Source organism: Thermobia domestica, chromosome 13 (genome assembly GCF_964235325.1).
Source record: "Thermobia domestica chromosome 13, izTheDome1.hap1.1, whole genome shotgun sequence".
Lineage (NCBI taxonomy): Eukaryota > Metazoa > Arthropoda > Insecta > Zygentoma > Lepismatidae > Thermobia > Thermobia domestica.
In genome coordinates, this window is record NC_137466.1 from 49,219,635 (window position 1) to 49,239,462 (window position 19,828).

The 19,828-nt window shown below is 34.1% G+C and overlaps 1 protein-coding gene across 2 annotated transcripts in view; it reads left to right on the forward strand.

The window, feature by feature from the left end:
• Positions 1 to 19,828, forward strand: part of LOC145668131 (uncharacterized) — a 298,659-nt gene that overhangs the window by 142,669 nt on the left and 136,162 nt on the right. The window contains exon 2 of one of the 2 annotated variants that reach the window (XR_014127977.1): positions 14,047 to 14,189. The exons of the other annotated variant lie outside the window; for it this stretch is intronic. The gene's annotated coding sequence lies outside the window, so the exon portion shown is untranslated. Of the gene's footprint in view, positions 1 to 14,046; positions 14,190 to 19,828 lie in introns of those variants that run through there. 2 annotated transcript variants of the gene reach the window in all.

Genomic DNA, 19,828 nt, shown 5'->3' on the forward strand with positions numbered 1-19,828 from the left:
ATCGAAAGTATTGGCTATAGAGTTTTGAAATTTAGACTCCACTTCTCTTATTTTTCTCTTTATAATTAGTTCCTTGATATTGCCACTAATCTTGGGATTTAGCAAAAGATCATAATGTCGTGCTAAAATCTTGTTCTGTGAAGTCTCAAAATTATCGAGTAATTTTTGTTGATCCAGTTGACACAGTTCCACTAATTCGTAAGTTTTTTCTTGTGAGAAACCTTGTCTCCTGATTTTCCTAATTGTATGATCAGTTTTCTTCAATAGTAACCTCTTAATGGAGTTTGACTGCGCTGCAAACTTTTCCTTTATAGATTGGGGTAACCTGTCTAAATAAAAACATTTGACTTCTATACTAGCATGTTGTGTTTTGTTTGAGGATCTTATCACAGATGTTGTACAAATTTTTCGCTCCTTGTTAGCTCTTCTTGTTTGGAGCACTCGATCGATATCTTCATCAATGCCTTCGAAAATAATTTTGATTTTTCTACGTTGACTCATTTGCCAAAAGAAACTTGTCGTATCATTGTTGATCTCTAAACTGAAATTCAAACAAATGTTTGCAACAGAGTGCCAGGAGACAAATGTTTGCAGCCAAGTTAGATGTGACGGATGTAGACTCTGTGGTAAAATAGGAAATCTGGTACATGTCAACAACTGCTTACCCTCAATATCGTAAATGTTAGTGAAGTTTGGCATTAAAGTTGCAATAACTTTCGACCCAAATGCAATACTTAAGGCACATTTTTCATTATCATAGTTATGATCCATGTTCCAAGCCGAAAGAGTGATATTTGGACGATTTATAACAGTAACTGGTAGTTCTTCCATGTGCTCTAAATGTAGGTCAGTCTGAATAACAGTGTCCATTTTTGTGGAATTGACAAGTACTTCCATTATATTGCTGTCTACATAAATGATACTATCCATTATTGTTATGTTCACCGGAGGAGTATTAAAAGAGCAATCTAGGTCATTTGTTTTTCTTCTGGTTTGTCAAACACCCTACACATTCTATTTCTTTCGAGTTTGGTTACCAGTTGAAAGTAGCGGAAACAAGAGGCACGAGACCAATGCCATTTCTTGAACTTTATATTGTAATAAAATCATGTTACCAATAGCCTGAGATCAAAGATTTTCGACATGCTCCTTCTTTCAAGCATAGTAACGAAAGTTTAAGCTAATAACCTAGGAAACTATATAATTTAGGAACTAAAATGTATAATGATTCTTACTATTCTTGTTGAATTAACTATGTGGCAAGAATATCTTACCAACAATGAGCTTAAAATTATGAAAAATACATCTACATTGGAAACGTTTCATAGATATTATTAAAATATTCATCATAAGGGAAAATTGCAGTGTTAAAATATCCCTCACGATATCAGTTGATGTCCTTGACAGCATTTCTGTCGCTATACTGGGTGTATCAAAAGCCCGGAGACATAGGGCAACTCCGTTATGGATGAAGATACGAAAAAATGAAAAGAGAAGAAAGTTTTTCAAAAGAGTTGGTCCTTCACCTAAAATAGTGGATTTTTTTTCTAATTACACTAGCCGTTTGGGTTCCACACTACCCTAATAGCATTCCAGACTTTCAATAGTCTTATTCAAGCTTTCATGGTTAAATCTGTAGGCTTGCACAAACTTGCATTTACACGGCTGCAGACTTAAAACAAGACTATAGCAAATTTGCTAATTCGTCGATTACAAGCTTGTTTCAGACTTCCTAATAATATGTAACATAAAGCTAGCCTTAGAGCTCCTTTAAATTGACACACCTGTTATCCAAGACTTAAAATTTATATTTAACAAAGCCATTCACAGAGAGAGAATCTCTAAGGCTAAGTAACACTTACGCGTTTTGCCAACCTTCATTCTTACATCCGGTCTATGTTTATGTGTTAAAGCTATTTGGACAAAAAGCATTAGTTACATATTGCACTTGGCAAAGCCACACACAGAGAGCGAATCTCTAATGTTAAGCTTATAAAGGAAAATTAAGGGCAAACTTAGACTTACCGTATACGTGCTTGCTTACTGGGTAGTAATGTGCCCAGTAAGGATAGTAATGTAAAAAAAAAAAAAAAAAAAAAAAAAAATACATTTATAACGGTCTTATTTCGAAGCATGAAACTTCTCTCGTCAGTCGATAAACTCATGACCAAGTATTTATATCACTTAAATGCTTTTGCAGGACATAATATTAATTTCCGCTATTGCTCCTTCTCTACTGCTTTCCACACAATGGCACTGAAAAAAAAAAAGATGATGTTGCGGGTCTCGCTAATCCACCGTTTTGCTGTACATCCACGTGGTTTCCTGCCATTAACTTTGCCTTGGACAATTAACATTTCCAGCTTGTCATTCTTCATTCTTTCTGATAAATGATATGATATATATGGTGCATCGCTATGCTGGCAACACAGATTCTAAATCCGAGGTTTATTTATTCAAGTGTTCATTTAGTGTGTTACAATCATTACTGTTTATATAAATGTGATTAGTTACGTTTGTCGTTGTTGTGATAAAGCATTTTACATAAGTAGGCATCTGTACTCGTAGATTAACATTTGTTAACAGAGGTGAAATTTTGTACTTGAGAAAGAAAAGGAAGAATTATTACAAAATACAGTTAACCGTACAGGAAAACAAAAGCAGTAACCAAACTACTATCTGATATGTAACAATATAATTATTTTCCTCTGAATATAGCAAAATATAATCTAAATTATATCTAAATATATTACAGAAGCGCAGGATGGAATATTCTACTAGAGAAAAGCAATAATATAATAAGCTATTAGAGGAATTAGAATTCCGTATACTATCGCTGGAGCTATTGAGGTAAAGCTTATTTTTCATTTTCTAAATCTTTTTGGTTGGAAGTTTATTGAAACAGAAATGTAATACGAAGAAATAAAATTCTAATTGTTTAGAATCGGGGACTGAAATCAAATACTGTCGTTTTGTTACGTCAGTTGGAACTTCTTACAAAGTTCTTGGTGCTACTAAAGTTTATAATATGAGGAGTAGATTACCTACTTATCTTAGTGGAAGTATCGAATTTTTCTGTCTATAACTAATCTAATTTGAAATGGCTGATCAGTAATTTTATTAGGAAGAATTTGATGCAACTAGCTGACATATATTACATGTAAGAGCAAACGAACATGCAGTATTACAATTTAGAAGAAAAATACAAAAGGAACAGTTTAATAGACCAAAGAGGGAATTTTCAGTTTGAAGCCTGCCGTCCAGGACTTCTCAATGTTGAATCCAGTGATGCTGTTTCAGATATAATATGATCAAGCTTATAACATTGTTACAGATGTCATTAATGAAAAATCTGAAGATAAGTAATCTCAACTATGTTATGCCTCAGAAGAAAACGATCATTTATTAGTATAGAAGGTACAAGAATTTTTTTAGATTCTTACTTAATCTAGCTCTTTTGTACTATCATTAGTTGCTGTTGATAGGAATAACACTTTCAATAGATGAAGACATATAAGCTAGAGACAATTTCATTTTAAGAAGGTATTAACGCAGAAGACATAACGAACAATGACATTTAACATGATGTTGTCATTAATCCTTTCAGGATTTATGGTATATAAGATATGTGTGTATTGTTTTAAAACTCTCATTTAACATATATTACTGCCGGATAATTTATGTTCAGTCTACATGCATTGCGAAACAGGTCATATGTGTTATGAGAAGAAGCTCGTCAAGTTGGTGGGGGTCATGACGTTATCTGTTTGGCCTTCAAAAGTACAACGCAAAGGCTTATTTTGTTCCCTCGCAAATACTGTCTGAAAGGTCTTATGAGATCCAAGAGCGCACACACTCACACGCACACACACACACACACACACACACATATATATATATATATATATATATATATATATATATATATATATATATATATAATCGACATGACCATCAAACAGACCATTGAGTACATCACTTAGTATTTTTCAAGTGATTTTGAGATCTGTATGTTAACACAGGATCGGTTCAGAGGGAACTAAACTTAAGAAAAAGGGATTTTTCAGAAAAAAATCCCCAGTTTCCTCGAATTTCCCTTTTCATTTATGTGATACGAACATGTGAATGGTATCGTTTGGAAGTTTGCTTTATTCTTAAGAGAATGAAGTATGACACAAAATCATAGAATAAATAGTGATGATGCAGTAAGAGCTTGACTGAAAGTCTAAAATTTATCTTAAAAATCCCAAAAGGGTTAGTAGTCTGAATCTACGAATGCAGATTCGATCTCAGTTTACCACCAATTTAATCCAATCGCCTGAAAATGACAATAATTTAATATTTATGTGTCAAAAAGTAGTAACTTAATCAACATATATAAAGATGAGAAAGACGTAATCACCTTTTCACGTCAAAATGACAAAAAAAAAAAAAAAAAAAAACTATTTGTAATGAATATTTGAACACAGTTAGCACGTGGATCGAGCTGGATTTTTATAATTTCACTTTGAATGAAATCTGCATCCTAGAGGGAAACAAAAGGTTCAAATTGTTTGCCAAGAATAGAGCATTTCACGAGCCCCTGAAGTTAGGAAAATGAAAATAGACCTTGGGCTTCTCATTAAAGATGTGCTAACATATTTTTCAGCAATTTCGAATTTTGCTTCTGATGGGGAAAATAGAGATAATTTCTATAATATACTTACTTCCGATTTTTTATTTATAAAGACTGTGCCTGACAATTTGCATGAATTGACTGTAACTATTAGTTTGAGATATGACAAGTTTTTACTCGATCTTGATGTGAAAAGTCATTTGGAAATTGTTGTGAGATATTTACGCAACACAAAGGAAATGAAACTTGCAACAAAAGATAATCTTGAAAACCAGAATATGTTCATATATACTTTCCAAGTATTATCCATTAACTTTATGCTTCCTGTGAAAACGACGAGCATTATGCTAGTAACATTGCATTCCATGCATACACTTCAGAATTAAATTTTGGTTAGATATTAATTCTTATGTGAACTAGGATTAAATATTTGATTAAAAAAAATCATTTCTGAAGCAAGTTAGTGAACAATTTTTAAATGAAATTTTGTAACATTTAGTCATTTATTCTTATCAAGATTTTTAGGTGTTTTACTTTCGGAAAATATAACTAATATTTTATATAAAAATAAAATGAAATTTTTGAGTTGTACGTCCCACGGTTATACCGGCTAGGCTAAAGGAGACGGTGAAGATGAGAAATAAATGAAATGGTGGAATGAAGAAAGTGGGAAGAAACAGGAAAAACCCGAGGAAACCCACGCACACGGTGTTTGTTCACCACAAAGTTCACTTGGCGGGGTCTGGGATCGAACCCGGGACCCCTAGCAACAGCGGTGAACGCTCTACCACTGAACCAACGCGGTCCTTAATATAAATTTTATAATAAGTTTGAGAATTAGCAGCAATGTTCAATATTGTGCATCTTGTTTTCACTTAACAGGATTTAAAATATAAACACTTATCGTTCCCAATAAGACAACGTGTTATTTGCTGCTGGCAATCCTTTAATGACGTATCTAATATGCTTCTACTTCGTTATTAACATAAAAGAAATATGTCTCTGCATGTAAAAATCTTATATACTCAGAAAACATATTGTTTCAAATTGTAAGACTTCTTTTCTTTTTGATATATTCTGTTTGCGTTTTCGATCTTAGATATTCTGTGCGTTAAACTTTATATCCCGTGGGTGACAACCCGGTGGCACAGCTTTTAATGAAAACTGACTTTAAAGTTGTGAAATAAATTTGTGGTTGAAAGATAGTCATATAAATTTTGAAAATTGATCACTTGTAAAAGTAACATCTGTAACATTTTGAATATATGTGTGGATTCAGGAGAAATGTTATGTTCTGTTTACCCTCAAGTTCTTTATTCTTGTATATTTATATAAAGTTGAATTATTAGCTTCAAATTTTACTGTGAACCATACTCACACTATGGAAGATTGTAGCCATGGGTTGATGGGAAATTAAGTAAGACACGAGAACGAAGATCATGTTTCACAATTTCATTTAGTCCTTGATACTCAACTACGTTTTCCTTACAGAAAAGAAAAAAGTGTTAATAGAAAATTACATTCCTGTGTGAGTTCCTTTTTTATATATTATTATTATTATGCTGGAACTAATAAGTCCAAGAGATTAACGTGTCAGATAACATAAGATAAGAAAGTGCCGGACCACTTTGAAAAAAATATATTAAATAACATTGTCTGTACGGTTTCCATTTTTGGTTGCTACATGTAAACGACAAATGCGATACCTTATAAGATTTAAAAGTCTACTACGACTACATTGACAAAAGTATAGGATCTGGCAGCTGAATCTAAGAGAAAGAAGAAGATGAAGAGCTTTGTGGCTATAGATAAAAGGGAATAAATATAACACAAGGTCATTTAATAATATAGTGTTACATATGTATCCCCTTTTACACCAGTTAGTTTAAAGTGGCTCTGATACAGTTTATGACATTCGTTATTAAAATTGTCCATTACACGCTACAATAACAAGTATACTTCGGCTTATTTATACACATCTCCATTGACAGATCCCATTATTTAAATCGGGATGGAATGTGGCTTGGTTTCAAACACACTTCTTTTATTACTGTATACAGCGTTAAACTTGTTACATCAAGTGAAGATTTGTTGTATCTGCCAATCTGACCCTCAACGTCTTTGTATTGTAATATTTCAAAATTAACAATGTTTTCTGTTGCGTTTGTAACGCGGAACAAAAAGCGTACACTGGAAAAGATACATTGGACAACCTCAAATAAGTTTCCTAATTAAAATGTACAAAATAAAATGTTTTGTTTGACAAAAAATAGTCACACATTAATCTACATTTTAAAAGAAACAGAAATGAGCATTTGAAGTTTGTTAATTTTCAAGTAAAGGATTGTTATTCGGTTAACAAATAGCAACAGAGGTGATTCGCAAATATTCGCAAATTCACATGTGCACACCTACATTATTAATTTAATTAATGTATTTATTTTTATTCATTAGAGAATATATAATTGATTCTAAAATAATTTTCATAGGGTGTAATTTCTCTTTAGATGAATCTGCGATTTTTGATGTGCATCGGGTAAATGTGAATCCTGTTTGTTTTTCTGTATAGTGACTGTCACATTTTAGCACTGAAAGCTCTAAGGATCTGGACGGAACAGAGGCAAGAGAGCATAAATACGTTTCAATGTAAGTAATTCGCATTTTCTGACTCTGCACATGCTCGTTTGTATTACTTCGGAGAAATGTCGAGGTTCGCTTGCCACGTTTTCTGCTCTCAGTGCTATCAAGTGTAGGTGGGAATTTCTACTTAAACGGAAAATTTTGTACTGATGTGAAGTCTGGAGCCTTGTTCCGTATGGCCCTTCTCAAAACTTGTGGAGTGTAACGGAACACACCCCTTAAACAAAATCAATTATAATTGTATGCCGATTATCACAAAGTAAAAAGCAAAATTTTGCGTTGATGCAAACCACTACGGAATGTATCCCATCAAGTAGTGTATTAGAGTATGTTTACATCACATTACAGTTTAACTTCTCTTTCAACACCAACGTTGTCTACAGCTCAACGTGCAATTCGAATCACATGAGCTTCCGTCGGGAACTGAACGCCACTCTCTTGCGCCGAAAATACATTTGCTAACCACATAGCCATGAGGAAACTCTAAAGTATATTTATATCTGACACTTACATCATGATTATTTGATTATTTTCTGTTAGTTTAGTGAAAACAATTTCTGTGTTTACATGGAAGCTTGAGTGGTGACTTTTAGATTATTTTTCTTGTTCACATTGAGGTTCGTAGCAAATGGCGATGTGAATCATGTTAAGGAACTTGAAAAATCATTCTCTTCTGAGAAAATGGAACTTGGACCAATATGAGCGTTGGTGAGTTAAGTTATTTGAAGCAAAAAATGGCGAAACAAAAATTCCAGCTTCACATGAATGTTATATTAGAGTTTAGTTTTCGGAAAAACATATCGTACAACAATTTGACGGTGCTTTTAAACTAATATGAAGAAGCACAATGAACAAGTTATGAAAAAAAAAGACAGTTGCTATCTTGAATAAATGTATCAAATTTTGTGGAGCTTTTGAGCTAGCGCTTGCAATATATGTCTCTCTGTACAGAGGGGAAAATATGGGATCTAAATTATTGAGTGTTGCACTCCCGTCTGGCTAGATTAGAGCCACCACTGAATAGTAATTGTTTAAATAAAATATAGTTATGCAGATAAAAAGTGACTGTTCGAATAAGGTACAGTTATTCAGATAACAAAAATAATGTTCGAATAAAGTATATACCCTAGTTATTCAGTTAATAAATACTGTGTTTAAATAAAGTATAGTTATTCATACAACAAAAAGTAATTATTCGAATAAAGTATAGTTATTCAGATAACAAAAAGTAGTTGTTTGAATAAAGTATACTTACTCAGATAATGAAAAGTAATTGTTCGAGCAAGATATACTTATTCAGATAACAAAAAATGTAATTATTATAATAAAGTATACTCATTCAAATAACAAAAGTAATTGTTCGAATAAAGTACACTTATTCAGATAACAAAATGTAATTGTTTGAATAAAGTACACTTATTCAGATAACAAAATGTAATTGTTCGAATAAAGTACACTTATTCAGATAACAAAATGTAATTGTTCGAATAAAGTACACTTATTCAGATAACAAAATGTAATTGTTTGAATAAAGTACACTTATTCAGATAACAAAATATAATTGTTCGAATAAAGTATAATTGAGCAACTTGGGGAAAGGCAATGATAAGCGTCACTTCGTGACTTGATGTCGTACTTTGAAATATAAATATCCATTTCTAAACCATGTTCGATCAAATTCTTCCAGTTTCAAGACAAATTTTTCTCTTTCAAAATAATAGACTGGATTCATCCGTTCTGGGTTCCATGAACTCGAACAATTTTAATAGTAAATACACTAGATTTCAAGATAAAATATTAACAAACTATCTCAACACTTGAATAAAAATGATAAAATATTAAGAAACTATAATAATACTTAAATAAAAGCGAACATTTTTCGAGCCATAGCGGATACTCTCTACAAGAAAATAGCATAAAACATGTATAAAGGCAATACATAAGCAGCAAAATAGTCATACGGAATGCTTTCACTTCAGCTTCAGTAATGATTTGAACGACAAAGCGTATAGGTGCGCAGGGGGAAAGTGCGGAAAATTACACACGAAATACATGTTTCACGTTTGGATTCCAAAGCAGCGTTCCTGTTGCAAGGCAAAATTTAGTCGAAAATTTCGTTTGTATTCCGTGTCTGAAAATTCAACTAGTGGTAGTTGGGATCAGCGGCGGTTGGGTGGTTTCTAATTTTCATTTCATAATTTAGTACCTTTTATCCAGAGCGGTTAGATTCATTGATAGTTCGCACTGCTGCCAACTTCCATAGTTTGCAGCCTTATGTTGAATTTCTTGTTGTTATCCAGTTGCTGGCCGTCTTGAAAACACGACTACACCAAGGAGAAATAGTCATCTATCAAGGGCTTTTTTAAACTCAAATGTGTAAGTTTTGACTTTTTCTTCCATTAGACCTATCTTTTCATATTTGTAACTATTTTCGGTGAACAATACAATAATTTTTATTTTCTTTTTCTTTTTTAGAATTAAGGCTACGCTTTACGTTAATGTTTTATTTATTTTATAATTGTATGTACAATTACCGTTGCGTGTACAGTGTACATGCTTTTACGTTTCCTGCAATTTAGTCATACATAATAAAATTTATCTTAAAATGTGTATATTTTTATTCTTGGTATTCCTGTTTCTGTAATTTTTTAAAGACTATATATATATATATATATATATATATATATATATATAATATTACATAAGAAACATTGGCCTAAGAGGACCGAAAATATGAATAAGAGCGGTATAAGCAGTATGGTTTTAATAGGGATGGCTAATTTCGGAATTTTTACTTTCCGGAACCCGGAAAGTAAAATCGGAAAACTTCCCGAATTCGGGAAAAATTCCGGATTGCAGAAAAATCGAGAATTCGGAAATTTCGGAATCTAGAAAATTCCGGTTTTCGGAAAACCGGGAATTTAGGAAATTACGGAAATCAGAAAAATTGCCAATTTCGGAATAATTCCGGATTTTTTCCGAATTCCGGAAAGTGAAATTTCCCATTCCGAGAAATAAATTTTCCGAGTTCCGGAAAATTTTGGTGATTCATAGCTTTTAATGGTATGGGTGGGAGAAGAGAGCTAGTATTATAGAATCCCGTCCTATCCAGCTTACTCTCCCAACTCATTAGGCAAGTTACTCGAGTCTACTGTGTAGGTCTACTATATTATAGTCTAGGTATAATTACCAAATTGTATGTATTCGTTGCGTATGTTTAATATCACTTCTGACTCCAATAAGTGATTATGTACGTATCAACAGATTTAGACAGCTTACCACATAACTGTAGTTATGAAAAACCTCCGAATCAATCAGACGTTGTACACTATTTTTCTTCTTTTAAATATAAGGCCCACACTAGCATCAACACACACACACACACACTTATCAACGAAGTTACTTCCCAATAGTCTCATCCGCTACCTTTCTACTCTCCATAATCGCAGGACATTAATTAAATTTAAGATTTTCCTTTCATTTGGAATCACAGTGTTACCAAGGAAGACAGATACTAACCTTCTTTTCTTAACTGCCTTTCTATTAAATATGTCCTGCAACATCTTGTCCTTGGGTAGAAATCATCTGAAGTCTGAGAGTTTGTTTTAAAAAAAGAGAGAAACTTTTTAACACAAATTAAATTAGAGAAAGAAGAAAACCAAAGAGAACCATATCACACATTTTTTTTGTTAACTAACTTAGACTAAAACGCTTCTAGAATCTTCTCGCGTTTTACTTTAAGCTAATGAATTCGGAAAACGTTTCCCTTGGGCTAATAAGTTCCTACCATATCCTTTCAGTTTATATATATATATATATATATATATATATATATATATATATATATATATATATATATATATATATATATATATATATATATATATATATATATATGATTGATGTTTCCCCTCCTTCGCCTGTGTTGCACTGCATCTTCTCAATTAAGCGAAGTGACAGGAGAATCTCTGTAGTGATAAAGAGGAACCATAGTACCTGCAGGAACCTGTCTTTGGAAATGAAGTGTCCAGAATATATTGTTCTACAGCCAGATTGGATTAAAATGAACAAGAAGAAAATATATTTCAAGATGCAGCGAGGTTTAAGATTGGCCATTAATACTAAATATACTAACAATTACATGGTTGTCTACCAATAATAATTAGTTGGTTAGGATAAGAAACTTAAACGTATCTGTGCAATAGCCTATCACTGAACTGTTCAACGTTGTCATGTCTAATAGAAACATGAGTGTGGTTATGGTCCGCATCTTCTGGAGTACATTTGACAACGTTAGAGGGTGAACGTAGATAAGGATTAGATACCGATGGACCTGGGCCTCCACAGCACACTACTTTAAATGTTATATCTGCTTTAGTAGGAATGGATTTCAGGCCTATAGTTGAGGAACTAAAGTTCAGTAAATTTAACCTGACTCACTTGTCGGGCAAAAGACGGTATCGCCTGCTTTACACTGTTGCCTAGTTATTGTTGTGTGATAATTCTTGTAAATGTGCAAGCAGGCATAGTTGACAAGGTGACATGTAGATATAATTCATCCTTCTGGATCAACTATTGCTCCTATAAATTAGAATCGTGTTTTTATATAGAACAGTGTTTTTTTTTTCAGATTGGTGCAAATGAAATGTCCGTTACAAGTATATTATTTCCAAAAACAAAACAAAAAATTAATATTATATAATACCTGGTTAACCAAACTAAGACATCGTCTCCAACCACATACTTTTGCTACGACCAACATCAGCCAACGATTAGATTACATGACGAGTCTATAACCTGCAATGCGAAAAATTTCTCAACTGCATGTTGCAGTGCCTGACCATGAGGAAATTCCTTTCCTTCCAGAGTCAAAGGGAGAGACGTCAGGAGAATATGAACGATGAGGAAGGATTTCATACTCCAACTCAAGGAGAATCTGCAACGTCCTTCAAACTACATTTGCACGAGCTTTGTCGCAACATGAGGATACGTCTACACAGAGAAAAATCCGTTCTCCGGACAGCGGTATATTGTACAAATATACGGAATCCTCTTGCTTACTATTGAAATCAATACGGAGCATACGTTATCCGTATGCTACATAGACGATGCCCTTAGATGTTACCTCATGCCGTTGCAGGATGTCTGACATCTAAAGTTTTCCATATATCACATGCATATGTTATATACGTCAGCTATATGTTATATATGTCCATTTGTATGTGAGATCCTGACCGCCTACATTGTTTCATACGGAAAGTATGTATAGATGGAACACTTATACAGAAAGTATTATAAAACATGCGTTTTCAGTTATACGTCTGCTGTACGTTAAGTCCAAAAACTACAGGAATTACGCATGTAACCTATCTTTTTAAGTACGGCACCTACAATTTTTTTCTCAGTGTATTGAACATTTTTGGATGCTTGTAAGCGAAGTTGTGCATGTGCATTTCATGCAATTCAGCACTGTACCGATCCGCAGTGATGATGTAGCTCCGACGCATAGTGGTCCCAAATCTAAATCCAGCCGGACAAAAGTCGAAACTGCAACAACAATGAATTCGGTTGAGAGTCAATACCTGGATACCTGGCCACATTCAATACCTGGATAAGTCTGTAATATAAGACCGTGCTTATTGTGAGATAAGAATACATGATATGGCGGGGAGGGTACGGGCAAAGTTGAAAATGGCCGAAGGGCAGTTTCGAGCCGAGCAGAGTCATCAGAACTAACATACTTAGTGCACAACAATTATACTGGCTATATAATTTTATGATTTATTTTATGTTGAAAGCATCATTAGGAGATTTAAGCTTAGACTCATGTATATTACATGTACATTACCTGCGCAATTTGATAACTTATGGTAACGTATATTTTTATGCAGCATATCAAGATATTAGAATGCAAAGTTTGACCTCCGACGTTATCCGTGAAGATTTATGTACATACGTGTAGTTACGTCTTTAGTCTATTTCAGCCTTTCCCAACCGGTGTGCCGCGAATGGTCCGCTGGTGTGCCGCGAGGAAATCGAAACAATTTATTAATTCTATAGGAACCAAATTGCAAGACATAGGGGAAAATGTATATTTGTATTTCACATTACTATGAACCCCTACTATAAATCTACAATTTTAAGTTTCATACTGTGTTACTTTTCTGTACATTTTTAATGTTGAAAAACGTATTTATCATTGTCATAACCATTATTGCTTCTTTATTTTTGCAGACTTTTTTCGTAACTTGAAATTTTAACATATCATTCAATACATTCAACAAAGCAAACATGCATACAAATTACCTACATTTGTGTTTTAAAGTTACAGGAGATTTGTTTATTTGTTCGTTATTTAATGATCTTCCTTTTTAGTCAAAGGTTAGATATAGTTTTTTAAAGAGAAAGTGGATTTTTAAAAGCCCGAGTCCTATATTTCATTGCAATTGTTTTCTATTTTAAAATTAGAATGAAAAATAAGCATAATGATTTACCACGGGAGAAAACCAGTGATCGAGCTTTCTTCTCTGTAAGAAGATCAGTAATCACAGAAAAATACCACGATATTTTATATTTACAAATAATAAAATTATATATATATATATATATATATATATATATATATATATATATATATATATATATATATATAATATGGGTGTGCCGCGAGAATTCGAGTTACACCTGTAATGTGCCGCAAGTTGAAAAAGGTTACGAAACGCTGGTCTATTTATTTTGACTATACTTGTTTGCCACTTCCTGCCACTTTTCATTTTGTTTCGTCTTTTCAGATATGGCCACCCAATCAGGAAACTTGAAAATGCCACATTGGGCATTGTTTGAAGCCTGGTGTAGCGAGTCGGAGAGTGCCAATAGAAACACTGGTGTATATACAGGGTGTTTCAAAACAACACTGACAACGTTTGGGAGGTGATTCCTGACACCAAGATAAGACAAAAAGTATAGACCAATCTGGGTGCACAAATGTATCCTTTCGGAGTTATAGGCTGCCGAAAACAAGAAAAAATGAATTTTGAAGGTTCATAGCTCCAGTACTATGGGACTTATCGTAGTCGGGTCAAGACTTTATTTAGCAACTAATATGTACCCTATCCAAATATCCATATTTCAGAATCCTGCGGTACTTCCGCAACAATTTTCATAGACGTAGTTGGTAAGCACTTCAAATTATATTCCCGTAGCCAAATTGCCTCTATAAAAAATGTTGCGTAAATACCTTAGGATTCTGAAACATGTATTTTTGGATAGCGCACATATTAGTTCTTAAGTGAAGTCTTGACCTGACTAAAGTAGGCCCCATAGTTTTGGAGCTATGGACCTTTAAAGTTATTTTTTTTTGTTTTCGGCAGCCTATAACTCCGGAAGGAGGCATTTGTGCACCCAGGTTGGTCTATGCTTTTTGTCTTATCTTGGCGTCAGGAATAACCTTTCAAAGTTTGTGGGTGTTGTTTTGAAACATCCCGTAGACATGTGGAGCAAGATCTAGGCCTACAAATAAATATAGTGGCTAATGAGAAAGAGCTACCATCGAATATCAGAAAACGCAGCGACACATTTTGTGCACACGTCAAGACAAAATGGGTACAAGCCAATAGATGCAAGAAGACATTTGCCAGGAAAAATGGTGCATGGTTACAGAAGCTATTCGTTATTGAACCCAAAGTTGCACCATTACCCTCACCAGTGTCCAACGATTCAGAACAAATAGCACTGGAACGCCCAAAAAAAGATTTACTACAAGCAGCAACAAAACTAAAAGAAAACGTGTAGCTTCGTTGACTGAAAAATGCACCCGAAGAATTATCGTACGCAGCTGGAACCAGCTTGTGTGCACAAGGAAAACGCGATGCAGCTGACATGATTGCAGAACTTACTAGTATTTGCTTCACCGAAGAGAGCTACGAAAGCAGGGGTGTCATTTCAGACTTCGCTTGAGGGGGAGCAAGAGCACCACTGACATAAGACTTTCACGTTTTGTACTAATATATTAGCAGACAATCGATTAAAGTATATGTATTCCTCAAACTCTTGGGGAGGGGCAGTTGCCCTATGCTGCCCCCTTAATGACGTCCCTGTACGAAAGCGAAAAAAGTGTAGAAACAGAAAGATAAACAAATGCCAAAACCAATTGTTCCTGAACGACCTCTTGCTTCATTTGTAGATTACAAGATGACTATAAACCAATACATTTTAATTCGTTTATTAAATAAGGAACATAATGCAAATATTAATTCAAGTTACAAAACAATTTTGGAAGCAAAAAGACAGTAGATATTATCCAGACAATATCACTATTACAGAGATATATCTCAGGAAGCTAGAAATAAAGACCTGCATAATTACAGGAAGCATCATACCAGAAAGTTTTCTCGAGAGAACACTATGGAAAATTTGTTGCATTTACTGCTTATTTCCTCAGACCTTGTCATCAGTTCACACAGAACGCTGCCACGATCAGGCAAAGCCCACCTTCCTTACCAGATACTGCATTAAAGTTAATACAGACATTTGATGCTTCTCATGGTGCTGATGATAATGATGGTAATGAAGATCATTTCGAATTCATAAATGTTATGACTGACATCTGCATTATTGTGATTATTCTTCATGTAATACTTGTTTCCATATTTCTAACAGATCCATTTCTCATCTGAAGTGACAATCCGATGCAAGAAACTTACCCACTCAAACTACTATACATCTTCAGGCTACAATCTTATTTGGCCAGTGTCAAATAAGTAAAACTTTTTCACGTTACCAACTGTACTAAGCTGCCGAACGATAGTGATATGCGCATGCTCAACTTCTCTGCAATTGTACGAAAACTTTTGCGAAGATCTGCTTTCCATACTGTGTCTGACACACTCATCCAAATATGTTGTTGGTCCTTGTCCACGGGGCTCATATTGCAATGCTGTGTCCCTGGAACGAAGTTTGACAAGGTGACAGCGAATGGTGCGTCCTTCTGCCATTCTTAGATGAACTGCACTGTTATGTTTCTTGTGGCTTCCTGTGCAGAGTGTCCCTGTTTTAATTGGTAAAGAAAAATCATTCGTAATTGTTGTTCTCCTTGATTCACTTTCGTACTCCTTGTTCAACAACGCACCACATTTCAACTGTCTGATGTGTACTCACGATTTAAATGTGTATTTAAATATTCCATTTAATTATTATGTAAAACAACGCAATTAATTGAAATACATTTTATATCAAGACTCTAACTTAAATATTGATAGGTTAATAAATCTGATCTGCATTTTATTATGCAGATGAAGTACAGAGATCAACTCTGCACTACACACTGGGTACTCCTGCCTATTTGCTAGACGTGTGCAGAGTCAGTGACATTAGATGCGTGACCTTAGTTGTGTTGTATTGTTGGGGTGGGTTTCCCATTGGATGCCAAAGCGGGCATTTCTATCGTACAACTGTAATATAACAATTATTTAAGAGAAAAATTCAAAATTCCTTCTCTAGTATCATTACTTGACCCTTGGGAATAACTACATATCACAGACAGTTCAGACCATGGTGCCGTGTCCTAGAGTGAGTCACTAACATTACAATTGGAACATCACGAGACTTTACACATCATTATGACCAGTTTGCTCAACAAGGACGATTACAGATTGTAACTGCAACGCAGGTTAGACATGAGCCCACATGACTTTGACTTTCTCTCTTTTCAAAGTTTCCATAAATTGATTTATCTTCAATAGGTTTTTGTATAATTTCTCCAGACATCCGAGAATTGAATTTACAAAAATGCTCCCTAAGTAGAATACTAAACCTTCCTAGATTTATAGTGTGCTTCTTGAGAAGTAGATAGAATAGGTAGATATACAAAGGTTCTTCTATTTACAGTTTCTTACAAGTCTGCGCTCTTCCATTCCATTTAGGAAAAAAAATCTACCAAAATAGCTCACTTCGTCAAAAGCTTTCTCTAAATCAACACATACTACAAAATTTCGTTTAATTTTCTTTAAATCTTTCAGTAATTGCTCTAAATAAATGAATATTGCCTATTGTATTATTTCCTTTCCCAAACTTGTAACTGTATGTCTTCAATAAACACATTTATTGTGGCATATAATCTCTTATTGAATCTTCAAAGTATTACTTGGGCGTATATGGCAATTAAATAATTGTTTTATACTCTTCATATTGTTTTGGATTTATTTTCCTTTTCAGCAACACCATCGTGGTCTTTAAAATATTATATGCCATTTTTCTGTCCCGTATATTTTATGTCATGTCCGTCATCTGATTTCCATAACTCTTAAGTAAATCAATTGCTACAATACGCTATTGGCAAATAAACTTATAGTATTAGGAAAAGTTCATATCCCCAAAGTTGGCGAACAGGTTCTTTATAGTATAACAGTGAAATTATAACACTTCTCCCTCTGTAAAACGTGCAACGGTGTCTCGGGACCCATGCGGTTGTTAAAGTTTATCCTCAGCATCTGTGGTGTATGAGTTGAGCTGTCATGAGCATTATCCAGTCAGAAAATGGCATATTTCATTATATTAATTATACTAAAATGATAGTAAAAAAAGTTCCAACACATTAGCGATGTAACGTTAATTCACAACGTCCCGTTAATACACGTATTAAAGATGAGCAGAAGAGAATCTAATTATACATAATACCAAAACCTTTACTACATATTCGGGCAATAACGCAAAAAGCATATTTCACCCCGTTTGTAGCCAAGGAACATTATCACACACGAATATGACTACGTGATGCAGAAAGCAGAAATAGAAAAGAATATCATGCCATTTGGTACGCCATCCTCGTCAGCCGTGGTAGCATACCAGCCATAAACCTAGTGCGTAGTCAAAGGAAGCTGCAAAAGTGGATGTTTGTAATGTGCCCTTACAATGAAGGTAATGAAATTTTTGTTTGGAGAACCCAATAGTTTTCGAACGTACCGCGTACTGTAAGTTTTTCAGCACATAAGTTTCGGTCTATGTATTAAATTCATTTGCTATTTACTCAAACCAAAATTAATGTGGGAGCTTCGGAATGATCTAGGAAGAATTATATTCTGAGGAATGATTTCTTTATTTATATATTATTTTATTATACACTCTGTATATGGGCATTTCAAATGAATGAGTATTGAAATTATACATCTTAATGCGATACAAAAACATAAGTCGGCAATTGGACAGAAATTTCTGAAATTGTCCACCAATCTGGTGTTTGTCAGAATGATTTAGACTCCCTTTGTCCCTCTGAGATGCCCATATCCTCCCAAAATTCGGTTTCATCCAGTTTTTACTATTATTCATTCGCTTTGTATTTTCCACCGCCAAAATTCTTTGCTCTGATTGGAATTACATTTCTGACGCCTTAGTATTATGGTGCGTCTTCAGTTATTCTACTTGGGAAGAGCTTCGAGCAAGACCACGTTAGATTTGCTCCGGAAATATTTTGGATTTTTCACGAGAAAGCAGTAAAATCCAGGTAAAATTAGTTTCAGTTAAGAAATAAACAACTCAGCAGCAAAAGGAGTCCCAATTTACTGAAAATATATCCGAAAACAAACCAAAATCCGTGAAATATAGATGTGCAAGCTAGAATCGCCATGTTTGACTTCAAGGACAGGTTTGCAGTATTAGTGATTTGAGTTCTGAATTGTGTGACCTTTTCAAACGAAGATTTGGTGCGTTGAAAACGTTTAGGATATCCTCTTCACCTCTTAAATTTTCCGTTAGGTTACGATCGGCCTGTCCTGATATAGTTTTTGTCTGTGTACGTAGTAAATGTGTTTATTTTTTTAACATGGCGGTAGGTATAGGTTTCTTTGGAGTAGAATTAATTACTATTATGTCAGTGTAAGTTAGCACAGGGACTCTCATTTACCCCTAAAATGATCACAGCTTCCAACGCATCATGGGTTTAAAATTTTAAAAAAGTTCATTTCCCCTCAGGAAAGGGAGCTTTCTTCGTTAACAGCTTCAATATATTCCTTCTGGGGCATTGAAATAATTTTGCAATTGGAAAAAATAGATTAGTTTGATAGAAGGGCCATTCGGCTCTGATTATTCCCTTCCTTTTCAGTTCCCGAGCCGGTTTAGAATGGGGTAGTATTAGTTATTTGTTTGATGTACATATAATTGAGTTGTGTGATAATATGGATTAGTATGTATAGTGATGTGTGTTAATATTTGCTTCCTTAGTTCATGTGTGATATAGGATGCGTGTGTGTAATTTAGTGTGTTGTGTGTGAGCATATATAACTAATTTACTTAAGAACAGTGTATTGTTGTTGGATTATTCATCTCTTTTGGTCGGTTCAAATAAGTCAATTAGTTCGTAATGTAAATTTATAGTAATTCCGTACCGTTATTCCATAGCATACTGCTTATAGTTAACCGATAATAGAATGCAAAGCCTGTTTGGTAGTGCAAAGTTTGTTTTCATGCTACCAACGCCATCTCGTGTCGGGCGAAGAACCACTCACCGCTAGTGTTTTGTTCCTCCGAGACTTAAGAATCTAGTCAACTCGAAAATTACCTTTTTTGTAATTATTGACGCAT